This window comes from Pristis pectinata, chromosome 18 (assembly GCF_009764475.1).
Source record: "Pristis pectinata isolate sPriPec2 chromosome 18, sPriPec2.1.pri, whole genome shotgun sequence".
NCBI classification, from domain to species: Eukaryota; Metazoa; Chordata; class Chondrichthyes; order Rhinopristiformes; family Pristidae; genus Pristis; species Pristis pectinata.
The window spans coordinates 4,340,848-4,362,234 of NC_067422.1; the positions used below are offsets into that span (position 1 = coordinate 4,340,848).

At 38.7% G+C, this 21,387-nt stretch overlaps 1 protein-coding gene across 5 annotated transcripts in view; it reads right to left on the reverse strand.

The window, feature by feature from the left end:
• The window catches only part of cep112 (centrosomal protein 112), a 408,417-nt gene that overhangs the window by 273,704 nt on the left and 113,326 nt on the right, over positions 1-21,387 (reverse strand). The window lies entirely within an intron of this gene.

The window sequence follows — 21,387 nt, forward strand, 5'->3', positions numbered from 1 at the left end:
TACTCATTCCACTTCCTAATCTACATGAAATAGAAAAAGTATAAAATGACCTATGGGAATGTAGTGTTATATCCCATTATTTTCAATACAAAGCCACCTCTTGAAAAATTATGCTCTAGATGGTACAATTATTATAAGAAAGCATTTAACTATTAAATACATTTTAGTAAGAGAAAAATATTAACAATAATTTCTCATATTAAAATGGCCACCTGCCATTGAGACGATTAATTTGATAATCTGCAATAATCTTTTCATATGCTGTTGGCTTGTTAGTATTGTCATTCTTTCTTTCTTTTTCAATCTTTTTATTGAATTTCAAATTAATTCAAATTGATAGCCATAACATTAATAATTATACATATGATACAAAGAGATCGGGATAACAATAATAACAGTTAATATTTATACTCACAAGGAGTAAAATATGTAATTTAGACCTCCCGCACTCTTGTTAAGTGTACACGATAGAAAAAAAATTGAAAAGAAATTTAATTATATGAAGAGAAAACCCCAAATCAAAAAAAAAGTATAATAATAGACAAAATCAAACCAAAAACTTCAAAGAAAAAAAAACTGGACTGATATTTCTTTGATTAAAAAAAACATTATTATGTCATCAGCTCTGCTCCTCTATATTCAAAGGTTATTGAAGGGGATTCGAAAAAGGTCTGCTCATATCATATGGAAATATTGAATAAATGGACTCCAAACTTCTGTTTTTATCACCATATAAATCTTATATGTGACAGATGTAATTTGGAGGTGGCTTCCCTGACACATATGTTTTGGTCCTGTCCTCTTCTGGAAAAATAATGGAAAGACATTTTTAATATTATTTCAACTGTACTGAATATTGATCTACAACCCCATCCTATTACTGCAATTTTTGGATTACCAATGATGGATTCTGGCCATTTATCCACTTCTGCTTGTCGTATGATTGCTTTCGTTACATTAATGGCCAAGAGATCCATTCTATTCAAGTGGAAGGACCCTATAACCCCACTACATTTCAATAGTTTTCTCAAACTACAACATGTTTAAACTTAGAAAAAATTAGGAGTGGTACTGTTGATCCTTCGCTTAAATTTGAGGAAGTTTGGAGTCCATTTATTCAGTATTGTCATTCAATACTCTGCAGTTTAGCTGTTCAGGGAAACATGTCACGGCAGCCACACCAATGCAGACAATAAAGTGCTTAAAAAGTGAAGTACATTAGAGCCACCTGTGGTCTGGCAAGAGGAGTGTAAAGGCTCAATATTTTAAAAGGACTACAAATATTAGAAACCCAAATCACAGACTCCAACTGGTGTTATGTTCTTCAGATCACACTGCATTGCTGAGTGGAAGGACTTGGGTACTATTTAATTCCCCAAGCCTCTAACATCTGATTTCAGCCATATGAAGAAGCACCAGATAGAGAGGAGATGAGCAGGAACAACAACAAAAAAAAATCACACGTTTGGCATTAAAGGAGCTTTGTATGATTATATATTTAAAATAGTTAATGTGATGTGGAGACCACTGGCAGACAAAATTTTATCCTTCACTGTTCATTAAACTTAGTGGCTGGCTGGGCAATTTTGGAGAGAAATTGACAATCAACAACATAGATGACTTTGCCATCACATCTGGACCAGAACAGATAAAGGTGGCAGAAGGACGTCAAATATTTGTTTTCTTCATCCAGCACAGAAAACCATTTGGCTCATCGAGTCCATGCTGGCTTCTAGCAGAGCAGTCTCACCAGTCCCTGTGACCCTGCAACATATGCACTCTCACATATCCATCAATTCCCTTCTTTACCACCTATCAACAGTGAGGGAGGTAATATAATTTTAGCTATATAATTTATAATAGCCAATTGATCTACTAGCATCACTGAACCTAATGAGTTTCATGGCAATCCGGTAATTTCATGGTCACTATTACTAAAATTAACTTTATTAAAAAAACTTCCAGAAATCAGAAATTACTTGATTTTAAATCTCCAGCTGCTGTAGTGTAACCTGAACTTGCATTTCCCTATCAATATTCCAGTGCGCTGGATAGCAGTCCAGTAACTTAACCACTATGCCACTGTACCTTAATACAATTGAGAATATATGATTACAGATGCTGGGATTGCTGAGAAAGTGTTGCTGCTGGTGGAAGGCTCTTATAATGAAGGCTCTTGTCCTATAATGAACAAATAGGGATGGGTGAGGGGATGAGAAGCTACCTTTAGACACTGATTCATGATGTGCTGGAGTACATTGCTTGAAAGATTATGTAAGCAGATTTAACAGTATCTTCCAAAATAAAATGGATATACTCTTCAAAAGGATAAAAGATGCAGAATTATCGAGGAAGTGGACAATTTGGAGAGCTTTCTCAAAGAGCCATCAATGGATCATATGAATTCCTTCTGAGCCTTATGACTTTATGATGGAGGGATTTCAAGGCATTTTTGGTCATTGTTTATGAACAATTTACCCTCTTACTTATCATCTTTCATGTACATAGAAATATGTTGATCTAGCTAAACCAATGAAACCATTGGGCAGCCCAAATACTGGTGTACCACACACTGTTGAATGCCAAGTCCTGAGAGTTTATTGAACAACAAACAATCTGCTGGAGGACATTTTGACCTGAAACACTGACAATTTCTTTCCCCCCTCAGATGCTGCTTGGCCTGCTGAGTTCCTCTAGCAGATTGTTTGTTGCTCCAGATTCTAGCATCAGCAGTCTCTTGAAAATTTATTGTGCTGAGAGGTGGCACCTCACCATACAAACTATTGTAAGGTCAGCCAACCTGGAAGCAACATTAAGAATGCATCTGCTGCAGTGTTGCTTTCCTGAGTATTATTCATCTCATGTGGCAAACATGCCCCTGGCCTATTCCACCACAAAGACCCTCAGTGTGATAAATTTCTCTTTTTCCTCTGGCAAAAACTGATTTGATCAGCTTGATTTATTACTCTTTAGCTGATGTTTTGCCAATTTAATTTTCTAGTCTGGCTACAAATATATGAACTGCAAGCAATTTATAGGAGCTGATTTTTTGTTATGCTCATGCAGTTCTTAATGTTATCCTTGATACCAATTTCAGTTATACCTGCCTTGCATGTATTTACTTTAAAAAATTATGATCTATTTGATCTGTTTAATTTCCTACTCTATAAACACAACTTTATGCATATGGCCTCCTTGTTATCTGATGCCTAAGGCTCCATCTGCTTTGAACTACCGATCAGTGCTGTTAGCTTGTCTACTCTTATCTGATCACCTCTGGGCCAGAGGCGACATCTCAGAAAATGATTACACCTCAGGTTTGTAGTGGCCAAAATGTTTGTGCCAGGGTGACTACAAAGGCTCAGTGAAACATAAACAAAGAATGGGGGAAATGTTTATCATAGAAACCTGTATTTATATAATCAAATATATTCATTCCGGAAGTTAAATCCGACTGGGTCAGGGAAGATAATGAACAGATGCCAAGTCTGGGGCTTGGGGGAGGAACTAGATCTCCCACCCCAAAATAAAATAGCAGGTTAGAAGGAATCCACTTTTTAAGACTCCTGGCTTGCTAATATAAACAAAGCTATATCAGCAAACGGCTAGAAAAATGCCATCTGTCTGACCTGCCCCAGGAAAGGAATGTGGTGAAGACAGAAAAGTGGACTTGGAAGAAAAGTGCAAACCAGCTTGTTAGAAACTTAAAATAATTCATTAGTGTCAATACATACAGCTCTGGTCACTGTCTAGGCAAGCGATTAAAATTTTAACACAATTTTTTTTTATCTCTTTACATCAACATTTCACATTGAAACTACCTGCGTGAACATTTTATAATGGGTTTTTCCAATGCAGTTACCTTTCAGCATTTAGCAATGAACCAAGTAGCAAGCTCAAAATAATTTCCTGAAAAGTTATAGATGCCATTTTACCCTCAATAACAGAAATCTTATCCAAAATAAGATTTGAGAAAATTTAGAAAAGTCATTTCACCATTACATGATTAGGTTTTCCTATCAAATTTTCTTTGGCATATTCAACATATTTTTTATTGCAAAGACTCAGAGCCTATGATTTGATTAAATATTTTTTTTCCTCATAACAGATGTCCAGAGCTTTCAGCTGGATCTGTGCATCGTGAACATTCCATGCTGATGTGCTTTCTGGTATTTTTAAAATTTTGAGTACTCTGTATTTCAGAATACAATTCATGCATTAGTGTGATGTGAAAGGCATAAGGATGAGTCTCCTTATCCGTAAATAATTAAATTCTTCTGTCTTTTTTCCACAAGAGGCTCTGGAAAGAAGGTTCAATTCGCAAAACGTTATTTCAGGTGAATCTAACAGTATCTCTGACCAGCAAAACTTATGAGCATGATGGTTAGAAAAGAAAACAAAGAGATTATTTATCAAGGAAGTATTTTTTCAGTCCAAAACAAAAGGTAAAATCCTAATGCTAAAAATCTGCAATAAAAAGAAAATTCCAGAACTATTCAGCAGGTCAGATAGTATCTATAGTTCATGTGGATAATTTTAAAATTCTCCTCCTTGTTTACAAATTTCACTCTGGACTCTGGACCCCTTTAAGAGACCTACAGACTTCTTGGGCATTTCCATTTTTAACCAGTTCTCATTAGTGACCATCTTGGAGTGCCAAGGATCTGACATTCCCTTCAGAAAATCCTCCATTTCCATTGAGACATACAGCATGGAAACAGACCCTTTGGTCCACTGTGCCCACACTAACTATTAACCAGCAACCTGCACTAGTCCTACATTAATACATTTTTAAAAATTTTTGTATACTTCAATTAATTCTCCCCAGATTCTAACACTCACCTATACACTAGGGACAATTTACAGTGGACAGTTAACCTACTACCATCCCACACATCTTTAGGATGTGGAGGAAACCAGACCACCTTCTCTAAGGTGTTCCATGAAACCTCTCTCATCCATCTTAATATGACCTTATGAAAATCAGTGTCAAAGTTTCATAATGTTCCTGCGAAGCACCTGGGGATATTTACTAAGTTTAAGTGTCATATGAATGCAAGATTTTACTGTTAAATAACTATGACACAATGGATGTTTACTGATTACTTTTCCACTTAGCAGTTTAAGTAGTTGCATAATTAAGTAGTACATTTGGATCTGAAACATCTGTGAAATGTGGAAATAATCCAAACTTATGCAATGTAAAGGACAGAGTTTGGATGGAGAAAAAGAGTTTACGTGTGTGGAACATTAAAAAAAAACAGATTGTGTGCAGGAACTATAAAATACCCAGAAAAAAGCTGCATGAAAGAAAAGAAATATTGCTGTTGTTCATTACTGTGAAGTAGTATTGAATCAAAAATTCAACAAAAACATACGCTATTAGAATAGATATGAAAAAATCTTCATAAATTATCTCAAGTGTGAAATGGATCAAAAGAACACTGCAAAAGGAAAATAATAAATACAACAACAATTCCCTAAACTCTTGGAATTTCATTACTGAATAATCATTGCCAAATCTGAGTTATATAAAATCCTCAATTATTTCACACTAAATCTAAATTCTGTTCTTGGAATATTTCTGATAAATTCTTTGATATTCCTTTCTGATATTATTCTTACAATACATTCTCCAGAAGTAGATATAGAAAATGCTCAGGTCAACCAGCATTCATGGGGAGAGAATCAGAGATTATGTCACAGGTCCATGACCTTTCATTGCTTTTTTTTAATATAGTCTTTGCTAACTTGATATACTGCCAGATCACGCTCTTCGATGCTCACAACTTACTCAAAAATGTTTTACTATATTTGTCAGATATAATCCACCCCTTATAATAGCACAGTAATTCTCCTTAATCAGTTCACCAATCTGAAACATTAACTCTGTTTCTCTCTCCACAGATGATGCCTGACATCCTGAGTCTTGCCAGGATTTTCTGTTTTTACTCCCAATTTCCAGCACCTAGAGCATTTTGCTTTTTGGTAGGTTATCCAGAATTCCACACAATGGTCCAATATTAGTTGAAATAGTACAAATTCAACATCCATCTTCATACACTTATATCCAATCTCTGTACTTAATGCCTGAAATAATATCTGTACTTTCATAGCTCTTGCTAACTGCAACACTCTCAAGATTTACAGCCTAGATCTCACTGTCCCATGGACACATTTTACTTTAAAAAATTCATTTGGATTTGTCAAGTATGATCCACCCCTCATAATGATATAGTGACCCTCTTTAAACAGTTCACAATAATTTAAACTTTTAGTCACTCTGTCCCCAATGACAATAGACAATAGACAATAGGAGCAGAAGTAGACCATTTGGCCCTTCGCGTCTGCACCGCCATTTTGAGATCATGGCTGATCCTCAACAATCAATATCCTGTTCCTGCCTTGTCCCCATATCCCTTGATTCCCCTATCTATAAGAAACCTATCTAGCTCCTTCTTGAAAGTGCCCAGAGAATTGGCCTCCACTGCCCTCTGAGGCAGTGCATTCCACAAATTCACAACCCTCTGGGAGAAGAAGTTTTTCCTCACCTCTGTCCTAAATGGCCTAGCCCTTATTCTTAAATCATGCCCCCTGGTCCTGAACTTCCCCAACATCTGGAACATATTTCCTGTCTCTATCTTGTCCAATCCCTTAATAATCCTGTATCTTTCAATCAGATCCCCTCTCAATCTTCTCAATTCCAGCGTGTACAATCCCAGTCTCTCCAACCTCTCAGCATAAGACAGTCCCGACATCCCCGGAATTAACCTTGTAAACCTACGCTGCACGCTCTCTATAGCCAGGATATCCTTCCTTAACCCTGGAGACCAAAACTGTACACAATACTCCAGGAGTGGTCTCACCAGGGCCCTGTACAAATGCAAAAGAATCTCTTTGCTTTTTGTACTCAATTCCCCTTGTAATACAGGCCAACATTCCATTAGCCTTCATCACTGCCTGCTGCACTTGCTCATTCACTTTCAGTGACTGATGAACAAGGACTCCTATATTTCCCCCTTACCTAACTCCACACCATTCAGATAATAATCTGCCTTCCTGTTCCTGCTCCCAAAGTGGATAACCTCACACTTATCCACATTAAACTTCATCTGCCAAGTATCTGCCCACTTACCCAACCTATCCAAATCACCTTGAATTCTCCTAACTTCCTCTACACATGTTGCACTGCCACCCAACTTTGTATCATCAGCAAACTTGCTAATGTTATTCACAATGCCTTCATCTAAATCATCAACATAGATCGTAAACAGCTGCCGTCCCAGCACCGAGCCCTGTGGCACCCCACTAGTCACAGCCTGCCATTCTGAGAAACATCCATTCACCCCTACCCTTTGTTTCCTATCCGCCAACCAGTTTTCTATCCCTGTTAATACCCGCCCCCCAATTCCATGAGCCCTAATTTTACCCACCAATCTCCTGTGCGGCACTTTATCAAATGCCTTCTGAAAGTTGAGGTATACAACATCCACTGAATCTCCCTCGTCTATTTTCCTGATTACATCCTCAAAAAACTCCAGTCAAAAGATTCCAGTAACTTCATAGGACAGTACAGCACAGGAACAGGCCCTTCAGCCCATGATGTCTGTGCTGAATAATGCCAAAGTAAACCAAATCTCTTTGCCTGCATGTGATCCATATCCCTCCTTTCCCTGCATATTCATGTCTCTATCTAAAAGCCTCTCAAATGCCACTATCGTATCTACACCCACCACTACCCCAGGCACCTACCAATCTCTGTGTAAAATAACTTGCCCCACATACCTCCTTTAGACTTTCCCCCTCTCACCTTAAATGCACGTCCTCTAGTAGTTGACATTCCTCACACATGATTTGACAACTTATTCACAAGAGATTTCAAACTGACAGGTCTCCCCATGTGATGCACACTAGTCTAACCCAAGGACATAATTCCTGAATCTGGCATGCTCTGGAGAATTAACACTAATGCATCTGCAATTTCCTCATGCAGTTCTTTCAATATCCTAGGAAGGAAACCATCAGGTCCTGGAGGTTTGTCCAATGTCGATTATTTTCTCCATTGCCACTTATAAAAAGTTATCTGAAACTACTTTGTTGCTCCTTCAATTATCTTTTAGTTCCCTGAGAGCACCGGTATAATGCTATCTTTATACAAGCCCAGTGAGCTTCCAGATATATTGAAGAAGGATATACTGGCCTGAAGGATGTATGGGGCAAATCCCCCCGAAGGATACTTAAATAAAAGGATGACATAAGGGGGTCAGTTTGCATAACCTTGGAATTTTGAAGGCAGGGTGATACAAAGAAATTATTTCCTTCAATTTAGTAACTGCAGAAAAGGATAAAGGATTTTAAAATGGGAGCCAGGCCAGCTAAAGGCAAAATTAAGAAACGCAGACACACAAAGACCACAGGTGTTGGGTCAACTAACACTTTAATGACCAAGATTAACAGACTTTGGTAGAGGCTCAACAGTTTAATGGAAAAGTTGAGTGAATCTAGTTGAGATATCAATTAACAACAATCTAATAGATGTGTCTAATGGCTTATTCCTATTCTAACTAGCCAAATGGCCATCAAGCTGACGGAACTTGATGGTAATCAATTGCAGGTCATTTTGATAAACCAACACATCCATGTTTCTGATGCTAATCCTCTTGTGAACATCATGTACATAGGACAGGAAGCACGTTGACAGCTACTACCAGCAAAATATAAATGTCCGAAAGCCCTGTAGCACTTATTACACATACAAACACCAGAATGTAATTTTAAGGATATAATCTAACAGTATAGTTCAGATTATTTCCATTAACTGCTTGAAGCCTCAATCTCAAGATTTGAAATATTACCTGTACCCCAAGATTACTGTACTGATTTATAAATTAATCCATTATTCCCAACTGAATAAAAATCAAACTTGGCAGTATCATCAAACAATCTCAAAACAAAATGACCTCTAATTGCATTAACTGTGTGGAAATATATACACCTTGCAATTCAGTGTCATGAGAATTACATTGCATCTAAACCCAGATTTACAATTTACCTATTTATTAATAAGCAAAATTTGTACCATTATTCAACAGGAAGAAACTCAGAAAAATACAGCAATCTACTGTTTGGCAAAAAGGACAAAGTTTCTGTCTGGTAGATGTGCAGCATGCAACAATGAACACATGATGGATGTTATCACCTCAAGATCAGTGAAAATTTTAGTTACGCCTCTGGCATTTACCTCCTGAGATTAAATAAATTGCAGGGATTCCACAACAAACCTTTTCAAGCAACATATTTTTACATTCTCCAAACCAGCATTAACCAATCAACCAACCCAATGATCACAATGATTCCCTTTCTCAACACCTTCAGTTTGAATACTCAGGTTTGTATTTCCTCCCCACTCTGTTGCCAATCACTGCTTAGCTAGATGAAGGACTTTATTAAGCTGAAGTAATTTTTAAAACTCATTTCAAGAAGTGTTACACATTCATGTTTTGTCCGTTTTGGCCAACCCTACTGTTATTCACTAATTTCTTGCATTCCTACCTTTAACCCTTCAAAGCTTGTGGATAAATAGGTACAGTATTTTAAGTTGTCCCTTGGTGGAATTTTAAGATGTGTTTTCAAAGGATGTGAAATTTATCACATTACACAAATTCACTCCTGTAGGATTGGTTGTAAAAGGTAACTGCTACTTTAAGTACCAAGTTATGTGGTTAAATGATGTCTGGTTTGCAACATAGTTTGCAGAAATTTCCAGGACCAGTCTCTGAGGAGTCTTTATAAAAACAATTATGCCGGTTTGCAGCTCCTGAAGTTTGTGTGAACTGTTCAGCGCCTCACCTTACAGTCAAATAGACAAGTCACTCACTACATGGGCAACAAAGAGAGTTGCTACAAAAAGCTTAGAAAGTGTGACTGAAAATATCGCAAGCATGGCAAATCCAGGGAATGGACCTCAGCGTAACCAATAAAGAAGCATTATGTGCAAAGAGGAGCTAAGGTAAAATGGCTAGCCAAACACTAGCTGAATATATTGAAAAACTGAGCAGATACAATAAGACGAGTGTCTCTTGGAGTGCACAGTTTTTAAGCCAAAAAATTCTTAGATGTAGTAAGAATAAATAACAAGACTATTCATGAGCAAAAATAAGTGACCCTTTTAGTGGAAATAGGTTTGAATACCGATGCAACTCCAGCTAATTTAGCAACACTTCATAGGGCAGCTGATGTCCCATTTGACAAAATAACTGAGGATTTAATTTAGATCCCTCAGAGATCTTAGAAAGTTATAAACTTAGCACATGGGTTCAAGGGCTGGGGAGGCCAATGATTATATCATTGAATTAAAGAATCTACTGCACCATAATATTGTTGAACCATGTACTGCAAAGTCGATTTGTGAGCAGCCTCACTGATGAACTTATAAAGGCACAACTTTTTAACATGCTGGATAGTAATTTTGAGAAAGCATGTAGAACTACAAGCACCACAGATTCACATCAAGGAATGTGAGGAATTTCCAGCCAATAAAGGATGCAGAGTTGCATGCTGAATGCGAGCCAGCATGCATGAAAGGCAGCACAGGTAAATCTTCAGATTGCACATATGCAAAGGGGAAAAGCCTTGCCATCATTGCCTGGGCAACCACATGGCCTAATATTGTTCATTCAGGACAGCTTGCTACTTCATCTGTAATATGATGGGTCATACATCATTGGTGTCCAGAAGCAGGTGGGTTACAACAGCTGGAAATGAGACGGTCGAGACCCTGGTAAAATTGGTCAATAAGAATCAAGAGGAAAACTCTCCACTGGCTTGAGACACAGAGAGGAGAATGGTTCTGACTGTTGAAAGTCACTCTTATTAGAATCAGAGCATCTTTGCAAGAGTTCCTGAGAGAAATGTCCTTGGCCCAGCCAATTTCAGCTGTTTTTCTATTATCTTCCTCTCATCAAAAGGTCAAAACTAGGGATGTTCATTGATGATTGCATAACATTCAAATTCATGTTCTGCTCCTTGGATAATGAAATAATCCATGCCCTCTTGCAGCAAGACCTAGAGAATATTCAGGCTTGGGTTAATGGGTGGCAAGTAACATTGATGCCAGGCAACATCTCTAAGAGAGCATCTAACCACCTACCCTTGATGGTTAATGACATTACTATCGCCAAATCTTGCTTCACTATCAACACATAGGAGTCATCACTGGACAGAAACTTAACAGAATGAGCCACCTAAATATAGTGGCCAAAAAAAAGATTCGAAACGGTGGCATCTCACTCATCTCCTGACACCCCAAAGTCTTTCCACCATCTTTAAGGCCCAAGCTAGGAATGTGATAGAATAGTCTTCACTTGTCTAGATTAGGGAGTGCTTTCCCTTTAATTTCAATGAAGGGAAATGGCTGGGTAAATACTTGGTAATAAGTACTTTTTAAAAACATCTATTTATAAAGTGTTTTAATGTGTGCAGAGGTGTTTTTATTTTGACAGTTTTTTGTTTAATTTTTGCTCTTAATTTTATTTTTAATTTCCTTTATATGTTTTTAACTGTTTTCGATCATTTCCAAAATATTCAGAAACATTTTTTCTTTGACTATTCAGCCTACCTCTGGGGCATGGTGGAGCTGGTTGTCAATTTTTTCCTATTATTTTATGGGTAGGACTTGTGTAGAGTACCTAAGTGTTCCTCCTTTCACGTGGGTCCTTGCGGGAAAATAGGGCTGGTTTTCCCACACAAGTTCCTGCTGGGGGGACTGGTTCAGACAAGCCTATTTTCTTTTGAAACTGAAATGGTGAGAATAGTCAGCTCACCAGTCCATTGCAAAAGCTGTTTGGCCAAGTTTGTGCAGGTTTCTAACTGTATTCATGAATAACATTTCAAATAATGTAAAAATATAATGAAAATTCAAAGAAGACTTCTGACTTTTAGCATGTGGCTAAAATAGTGGCTACTGAATTTGATTATTACAAAATCATCACTTACAAATTCTTTGTTGTAAAGCATGGAACTGCTTTATTCCATTGTTCATTTGTTATTTTTGAATGAATATTTTAACAATAGATTGCAAACAGCGATGAGTCGGAGTACAGGAAGGAGATAGAGAGCTTAGTGGAATGGTGTCATGACAACAACCTTTCCCTCAATGTCAACAAAACTAAAGAGCTGGTCATTGACTTCAGGAAAGGGGTCGGTGTACATTCACCTGTCTACATCAATGGTGCTGAGGTCAAGAGGGTTGAGAGCTTCAAGTTCCTGGGAGTGAACATCACCAACAGCCTGTCCTGGTCAAGTCACGTAGATGCCACGGCCAAGAAAGCTCACCAGTGCCTCTACTTCCTCAGGAGGCTAAAGAAATTTGGTTTGTCCCCTTTGACTCTCACCAACTTTTACCGATGCACCATAGAAAGCATCCTATCTGGATGTATCATGGCTTGGTATAGCAAATGCTCTGCCCAAGACCGCAAGAAGCTGCAGAGAGTTGTGGACACATCCCAGCGCATCATGGACACCAGCCTCCCCTCCTTGGACTCTGTCTTTACCTCTTGTTGTCTTGGTGTAGCAGCCAGCATAATCAAAGACCCCACCCACCCGGGACATTCTCCCTTCTCTCCTCTTCCATCAGGTAGAAGATACAGGAGCTTGAGGGCACGTACCACCAGGCTTAAGGATAGCTTCTACCCCACTGTGATAAGACTATTGAATGGTTCCCTTATACAATGAGATGGACTATGACCTCACGATCTTCCTTGTTGTGACCTTGCACCTTATTGCACTGCACTTTCTCTGTAGCTGTGACACTTTACTCTGTACTGTTATTGTTTTTACCTGTACTACATCAATGCACTTTGTACTAACTCAATGTAACTGCACTGTGTAATGAATTGACCTGTACGATCGGTTTGAAAGACAAGCTTTTCACTGTACCTTGGTACAAGTGACAATAATAAACCAATACTTCTACCTGCAGGAAACTGCAAATGACCATATTTACAAACATGTAACTTCCAAGTCCTTGAATGATGTTGGCTTTTAATAATTCAATTTCATATGGCTGGATGTTTTACAAATGTGAGCGGTAGGATACTAAGAGCACAAAAATGGGTAAACAAAGCATGCCAACAGATTCAACCCAAAAACCCTTTTATCTTCTACTAGTCCTATTTCAACAGGTAAACGTTAACTGTAGAAAATCCTATGCTGATGCTGCTTGGGAAAGAGGTACAAATGAAATAGAAGTGTGTCTAATAGTCAACTGTATGTGACCCATCTATTTTATATTAACTTTATTTTGAAAAGGATATTGCTAATGCAACATTTTAATCTTCTGTTCGACCATCTAACTGAGTTGAGAATGCACAGAATAACAAACTGCACACCAGTTTGGTAGGACATTTAATCTTGAACCGACGTACTGCACAGTCTTTACAGATGACCATGTGATGTGGGTCATGACTTAATTTAGGAGATTAAACTTGTGCTCCTTTTAACCCATGAAAGTGCCAGTGAATGTTTATGTGAATAATGTCAATTCCTTCAACAGATTATGTATACATCCCACCTTTATTTATGGTAATTTCAAATAAAGCTTCTCTAACTGCCTCGCCTAACCAGACTAACCAAGGGAATTTTATAAAACTAAAAGATAAAATGCTAAACAACCCCACAATAGCCTAACAACCAAAATTATATCTATAGATTTTAAAAAGACATCAGGTAATTCATCACAATCGTTAATGTGAAAATTCACACATTAACCTCAAAGGCAGGCAGTTCCCTTTCTTTCAGATAACCACAATCAGAAGTTGAGAGAGAGGTAGGGAAGAAGCAGAAAGATAACAACATATTCTGTATGCAAATTTTGCAGAAATGTAATCTCATTCCTAAATAAATAATTTAAAACAACTTCTGAATTAGTTGCTTTTTCTCCAGCGACGATGCCTGTTTTATTTATGATATGCTGTGCCCTCCGGGCCCTGTTCATTTACTTAAGCAGAGTGGTAATTTTAATATCAACTGAATGGCAGTTGTAAATTGTTTTAGATCTTAACTATATTAATTAGAGCTTGTGGCCTTGTAGCAAACAGGATTACCAGGAGCTTTCTGAACTGCCTGCCTGAGTTTCATGCTCAGTGTGCCCTACTTGCTCTTTACTGCAGCCCAACCTGAGCTGCACAAGCTCCAATCAATTGTACACCATCTGGATTATCAATACAAAATAACACAATAGTCCCAAATCAGATTTACCACACAAGAACCACAAATAGCCTATAAAAAACAGCAAACCACAGGCACAATAGCGGGAAGAAATACAGAAGAATTTGAGAACAAAAACTGATGTTAAATGCCACTACCAAAACTGCTCTGAAAAATTTCCTTTTCTATTCTTGGATGAGATTGGGTACCACTGGTAAGGCCAATATTTAAAATCCTTGGACTGATGGTAAGGTGCTGCCTTGAACACAGCATTCTTTGTGGTGAAGGTACTCCTTGATGCCAGGAGTTCCAGAAATTTGATACAGTGATGATGAAGGAAAGGTGATATGAATTGGACAGGAACTAGCAGATGGTGGCAATCTATTGCTTCGCCTTTTTTGGTGATCAGAGGACAAGTTTTGGGGTTATTGCTCAAGTAAGGTGGCAAACTAACTGCAGTAAATCTTAAGTCCCTGCCAAAGAAAGCAGAGCATGGTTTATTCTACAGGACCCAAGTTGTGTTATTTTGTGATTAATCTCCAGCAAGCTCCTTCTCCTACTCAGAACATTCACATCCATGCAGAATATCTGACTGTGGGATACTGTCAAATGGCATGAATAACGCAATGAAATGATTATTCCTTTCAGGAATATTCAAGTTCTTTTGTAACATGTGATGAATAAAGATGATAAAAGGCAGATTTCAGCCCATTAGTGGGAAAGTGTTACCCAAAACAAGTACATCCATATTCAGGTAACTCTGAAAATTATCATCTGTAAACAAGCAGTATAGTCAATTATCAGATTTCAATGCACTTCCACTCTTTTGCATCACCTCCAACAATCAGCCTACAACTTACTGCACTATCCATGTATTAGTGTGGATAGGAGATGACTTTCAAATGATTTTATAACTTTTAAACTAATAAATTAAACCATAAAGCATGACATCTAACCACATCATAGCCTGCAGCTCAATTGTCATTCGAGAACATTCGAACTCCTTTTCCCACAACTTAGGATGATATTAAAAGCAAAACATAGATACAAAAAAGCAGAGGAAAGTTCTGAAATGGCTTATGGGAAAAAATAAAATTCACCTTGGCAGTTCAGTATTGTAGATAATTATCCCAAGCTAGGGAATAGCTTGAAATAGCAATGTAAAACACTCGAGAAAGACTGCTCACCCACAAGCTGCAGAAACTATGGACAGGAACCGGACACAAGCAGAAGCGAGATGGAAAATAAATTCTTCAATAAAACATTTCAACTTGGAGACCAAGGGTGCTGCAAGTTAACAGTCTCCTATTGTCTCTGGAACTTTCAGTTCACTGTCACTCTTCTCTTCACATTAAGAGGCCAATCCAATCACAGTTCCAAATGGATATTCATTCTTAGTACCACGAAGACTATATTGTTAGGTTAACTTGCTTAAAAAGACCATCACTATGGGAGAGTGGGAAATGAAATAACTCAAACTAATGCAGTAGGAAAGGGCCTTCCTGTTAGAAAACAGGTACACTAAAAGTAGGAGGGGAAGCAGGCCATGCAGCCTCTCAAACTTGCTCCTGCATTCAATAAGACAGATCCTCAACCTCCACTTTCCCAAATAATCCTATATCCCTTAGTGCCAATAAACTATTAACCTCAGCTTTGCATACATTAATAATTCAACATATATGGAGGTAGAGACACCCTAAGATTCACAGCCCTCTGAATACAGAAAATACCCCTTGTCCAAGATGGTTGACCTCTTATCCTGAGAATACATTCCCTCCTCGTTCAAGACTCTCCAGCTAGAGAAAATGCTTTTCAGCATCTACCTTATCAAGCCTTCTAAAAATCTTAGGCTTTCATAAGATTCTCCCTCATTCTTCTAAAGAACAGAGTATAGGCCCCTCTTACTCAAAATGGAATTTCCATTCCAAGGCAAGTACTGCTTTCCTTACTGATGAAAAATCAATCCAAAATGTCAACTCTTGTTTATCACTTCTCCATGGATGCTGCACAACATTCTGAGTATTTCCAACATCTAATGCTTGGGGACCAAGACTGATTACAGTACTCTTGATGTGATTTCATCAAAGCCCTACACAGCTACAACTGAATCCTGACTTCCTTGCAATACAGTCCAACATACCACCTGCCTTCCTAAATGATAAATCTATACACGTTTTCCGTGTTTTAAGTACAAGAACACTCAAATCCCACTGTTCCAACATTTACAGTACTAATGTCTCACCACTTTAAAAACATTGGTAGAGAAATTCTTTTGTGCAGCACAATATTTTATACTTTAGATCAAGTTGTTCTTTTACAATCTGCTTTGTAAGAGAACAATTTGATTGAAAGTATAATCACACAATATGATCCCTTCCATTGTGCACAGGTCGAGTGACTTGCACAACTTCTTTCAGTTCCTCTGAGCCTTGGTCATGAATACATATTCAGACCACCAGACATGTTCTGTGATATCAAACGTCATGCAACGCAAACTTTGATGTCACTTGCACAAAATTCATTTGTAGCTACAAATGGATTAATCTCACCTCCAATCGCAACAAAGTCTTTGATCTCCCCCATTCCACAACCTTTTAAGTCCCATCACAGCCCTTTAAGTTCCAACTACACCCTACAACTACCCCAAAACTATACATCCAACTACACTGCCCCCAATCCCTTTCAACAGCAACTCCCCAATTTCGTAAGCAAGTCTTAGCTGTTTGGCTCCTTCTCTGCCATCGCAATGCACATTTCAGCATGGAAGGTTTTTCAATTGTACATCACATCTCCTGCCTCGTCTGTGATAGAATATTGTTACAGGGGCCTGAGTACCATGCATAAAACTGGCATAGGCTCCCCATGCAGCACGAAGTTAACATGTCTTTTGAGGCATGATAAAAATTCTAAACCATTCTGCTTTTCTATTCTTTCGACTGAAGTGAATCATCTCACATTTCTCCACATTATGCTCTACATTATGCTCTACCTGCCACCTTCCTGTCTACTCACTTAATCTGCCTATATTCCTGTGGGAAGAGAAATAGTTAACACTTCAGGCTGAGACCCTTCATTAACTGTTTCTCTTTCCATTGATATTGCCCGACCCGCCGAGTGTTTCCAGCATTTTCTATTTTTATTTCCGGTTTCTTGTATTTGAAGTTTTGTTTTTGATTTTCATAATTTTCTAAGTACCCTGTTATTGTTTTCATTAAGGAAGAAATATTATTAAAGAAGAAATAGTGAGACATCTGGATAGAAATGATTCCATCAGGCAGACGCAGAATAGATTCAGGAAGGGCAGGTCCTGTTTGACAAACTTATTGGAGTTATTTGAGAATATAATGAGTGCAGTGGATAGAGGGGAACAGGATGATGTTGTATACTTGGATTTCCAGAAGGCATTCAATAAGGTGCCGCATAAAAGACTTATCCATAAGATAAGAATGCATGAAGTTGGGGGAAAATGTATTAGCATGGATAGAGGATTGGTTAACTAATAGAAGGCAGACAGTTGGGACAAATGGGTGTTTCTCTGGTTGGTAATCAGCGGGGTGCCACTGGGGTCGGTGCTGGGCCCGCAACTTGTTGGATCCTGTGGGTTTTTGTTAAAGCCACATTTTTGACATCATTCCATATGACTATAGGAAGGAGAATTCTGGAGTGGGTTTGAAGCTGGTTCAAACAAAAGAAAAGATACCTATTCATAGAGCTTCTCAAAAATGAAGGAAGGTGATGAACAAAGCACCCACGATAGTGCAGACATGATAGTGGCGTTTAGGAGGCATTTTGACAGGCACATGAACATGCAGGGAATGGAGAGATAGTGTAGGCAGATTGGTTTAGTTTAGTTTGGCATTGTGTTTGGCACAACATTGTGGGCCGAAGGGCCTGTTTCTGTGCTGTACTGTTCTATGTTCAACTGTTCACAATATACATTAACAATTTGGAAGAGGGGACCGAGTGTAGTGTATCTAAGTTTGCTGATGACAGTAAATTGAGTGGAAAAGCAAATTGTGCAGAGGATGCAGAGAGTCCGCAGAGAGATATAGATATGTTAAGTGAGTGGGCAAGGGTCTGGCAGATGGAGTACAATGTTGGTAAATGCGAGGTCATCCACTTTGGAAGGAAAAATAGAAGATCAGATTATTATTTAAATGGTGAAAGATTGCAGCATGCTGTTGTGGAGAGGGACTTGGGAGTGCTTGTGCATGAATTGCAAAAGGTTAGTTTGCAAGTGCAACAAGTTATCAAGGAATGCTGGCCTTCATTGCTAGAGGGATTGAATTGAAGAGCAGGGAGGTTATGCTGCAACTGTACAGGATACTGGTGAGGCCGCACCTGGAGTACTGCGTGCAGTTCTGGTCTTCTTACTTGAGGAAAGATATACTGGATTTGGAGGCAGTGCAGAGGAGATTCATCAGGTTGATTCCGGAGATGAGGGGGTTAGCCTATGAATAGAGATCGAGTCGCCTGGGACTATACTCGATGGAATTTAGAAGAATGAGAGGGAATATTATAAAAACATATAAAATTATGAAAGGGATAGATAGGGTAGATGCAGGAAGGTTGTTTCCACTGGTAGGTGAGAGTAGAACCAGGGGACATAGCCTCAAGATTCGGGGCAATAGATTTAGGATGGAGATGAGGAGAAACCGCTTTTCCCAGAGAGTAGTGAATCTGTGGAATTCTCTGCCCAGGGAAGCAGTGGAGCCTACCTCATTAAATATATTTAAGACACAGTTAGATAGATTTTTGCATTGTAGGGGAATTATGGGTTATGGGGAAAAGGCAGGCAGGTGGATCTGAGTCCACGGCCAGATCAGCCATGATCTTATTGAATGGCGGAGCAGGCTCGACGGTTCAGATGGCCTCCTCCTGCTCCTATTTCATGTTCTTATATTTGCCTAATAATTTATTCCAACATTTCCCAGATGAATGTTGAGAGGCTAATTAGCCTGGAGTTTCCTATTTTCTGTCTCTCTCCTTCCTTGAATATAATGTTAAAAAGTCCTGGGATTACAGTTTCTCGTGTTGGAACCACATCATGACTCTGTTGCAGAATTCAAGGAGTTTTAATCTCCATCTGGTCCTGATATATGCACTTTTAGAAACGGGGACAGAATGTAAAATGTGGCCTATTTGCCTAAATTGCCACCTTTTATTTCGACAAGCACAAAACTACCAAAAAAGGATACTTTAACTTTATTGTACTGAGCTGAAGTGGATTGGCTTGCATAAAAACTATAACAGTGAACTTTTAATCAGTTATTACATGCTGCTCAAACATATTTTTCATCTCTGTGACAGAACTTTTGCAGCTTTTGAAAATACTGCTTTTAATAAGGACCAACAAATTCACAACAGATGTGAGACAAAGCAATTTACTGCCCATGAACATCTATTAACTAAAAGCATGACGGAAACCACGAATGCTTATATTGCAAATTTTCATTCGTTTGTTTTGATGGTACGTTGCTTACTTGGTGGTACCGGGCAGAAATACTTGATATAACAAAAAAATTTACTTTCTGCCTGAATTTGGCCCACAGTTGATAAAATAGCCCAGAGAAGGTGAGAGGGTGCAGAAAATATTCACAATGTTGCCTGGATTGGAAAGCTTGAGTTATCAGGAGAGATTGGGTAGGCTAGGTCTTTAAGAGGCATCTGGACAGGGACCTGAATGAGCAAGGCAGAGAGGGATATGGAATTAATATGGGATTAGTATAGATAGGTATGATGGTCAACATAGACACAGTGGGCCAAAAGGCATGTTTCTATACTGTAGAACTCTATGATGCCATGACTCTAAATTGCTGGTATGTGCTAACTGAGTGTTACACTAGATTTTGGCTGAGACAAGGAAAATTGTTTTGTTCTTAATTTTACCTGATTCAAACAGATAAATTTAGAAGCGTACTTTAGTACTCAAACAGCATGTCATACAAAGGGAAGAAACAATAATGAATGCAGAGTTGCATTCATTAAGTGCAAGGAACACACATCCCCTCAAATAACACAAGAATTTCTTCCTTACGCTTGGCACTTAATGCATCAGAGTGCAAAAGTGCAGGAAAGTATTGTTTTAATAACCAGGCAGTATAGGCTCTACTGAAAAGAAAGTATACAAATCATGGAAAAGGTAGTTGAGGAGCAGGGAGAGGAAGGGGATTCCCTACAAGGCTCCTATCATGTGAATGACTAACATCAAACACCTGCAGATCATTCAATGGAAGTTGTGCTTGAAAGTGGAAACATCCTGCAACATTCCATTTCCGGTATTGGTATATTATTGTCACTTGTACCGAGGTACAGTGAAAAGCTTGTTTTACAAACCGATCGTACAGGTCAATTCATTACACAGTGCAGTTACATTGAGTTAGTACAAAGTGCATTGATGTAGTACAGGTAAAAACAATAACAGTACAGAGTAAAGTGTCACAGCTACAGAGAAAGTGCAGTGCAATAAGGTGCAAGGTCACAACAAGGAAGATCGTGAGGTCATAGTCCATCTCATTGTATAAGGGAACAGTTCAATAGTCTTATCACAGTGGGGTAGAAGCTGTCCTTAAGTCTGGTGGTACGTGCCCTCAAGCTCCTGTATCTTCTACCTGATGGAAGAAGAGAGAAGAGAGAATATCCCGGGTGGGTGGGGTCTTTGATTATGCTGGCTGCTACACCAAGACAATGAGAGGTAAAGACAGAGTCCAAGGAGGGGATGCTGGTGTCCATGATGCGCTGGGATGTGTCCACAACTCTCTGCAGCTTCTTGCGGTCTTGGGCAGAGCATTTGCTGTACCAAGCCATGATACATCCAGATAGGATGCTTTCTATGGTGCATCGGTAAAAGTTGGTGAGAGTCAAAGGGGACAAACCAAATTTCTTTAGCTTCGTGAGGAAGTAGAGGTGCTGGTGCTGGTGAGCTTTCTTAGCTGTGGCATCTATGTGATTTGACCAGGACAGGTTGTTGGTGATGTTCACTCCCAGGAATTTGAAGCTGTCAACCCTCTCGACCTCAGCACCATTGATGTAGACAGGTGCCTGTACAGTGCCCCCTTTCCTGAAGTCAATGACCAGCTCTTTAGTTTTGTTGACATTGAGGGAAAGGTTGTTGTCATGACACCATTCCAATAAGCTATCTCCTTCCTGTACTCTGACTCATCGCTGTTTGAGATACGGCCT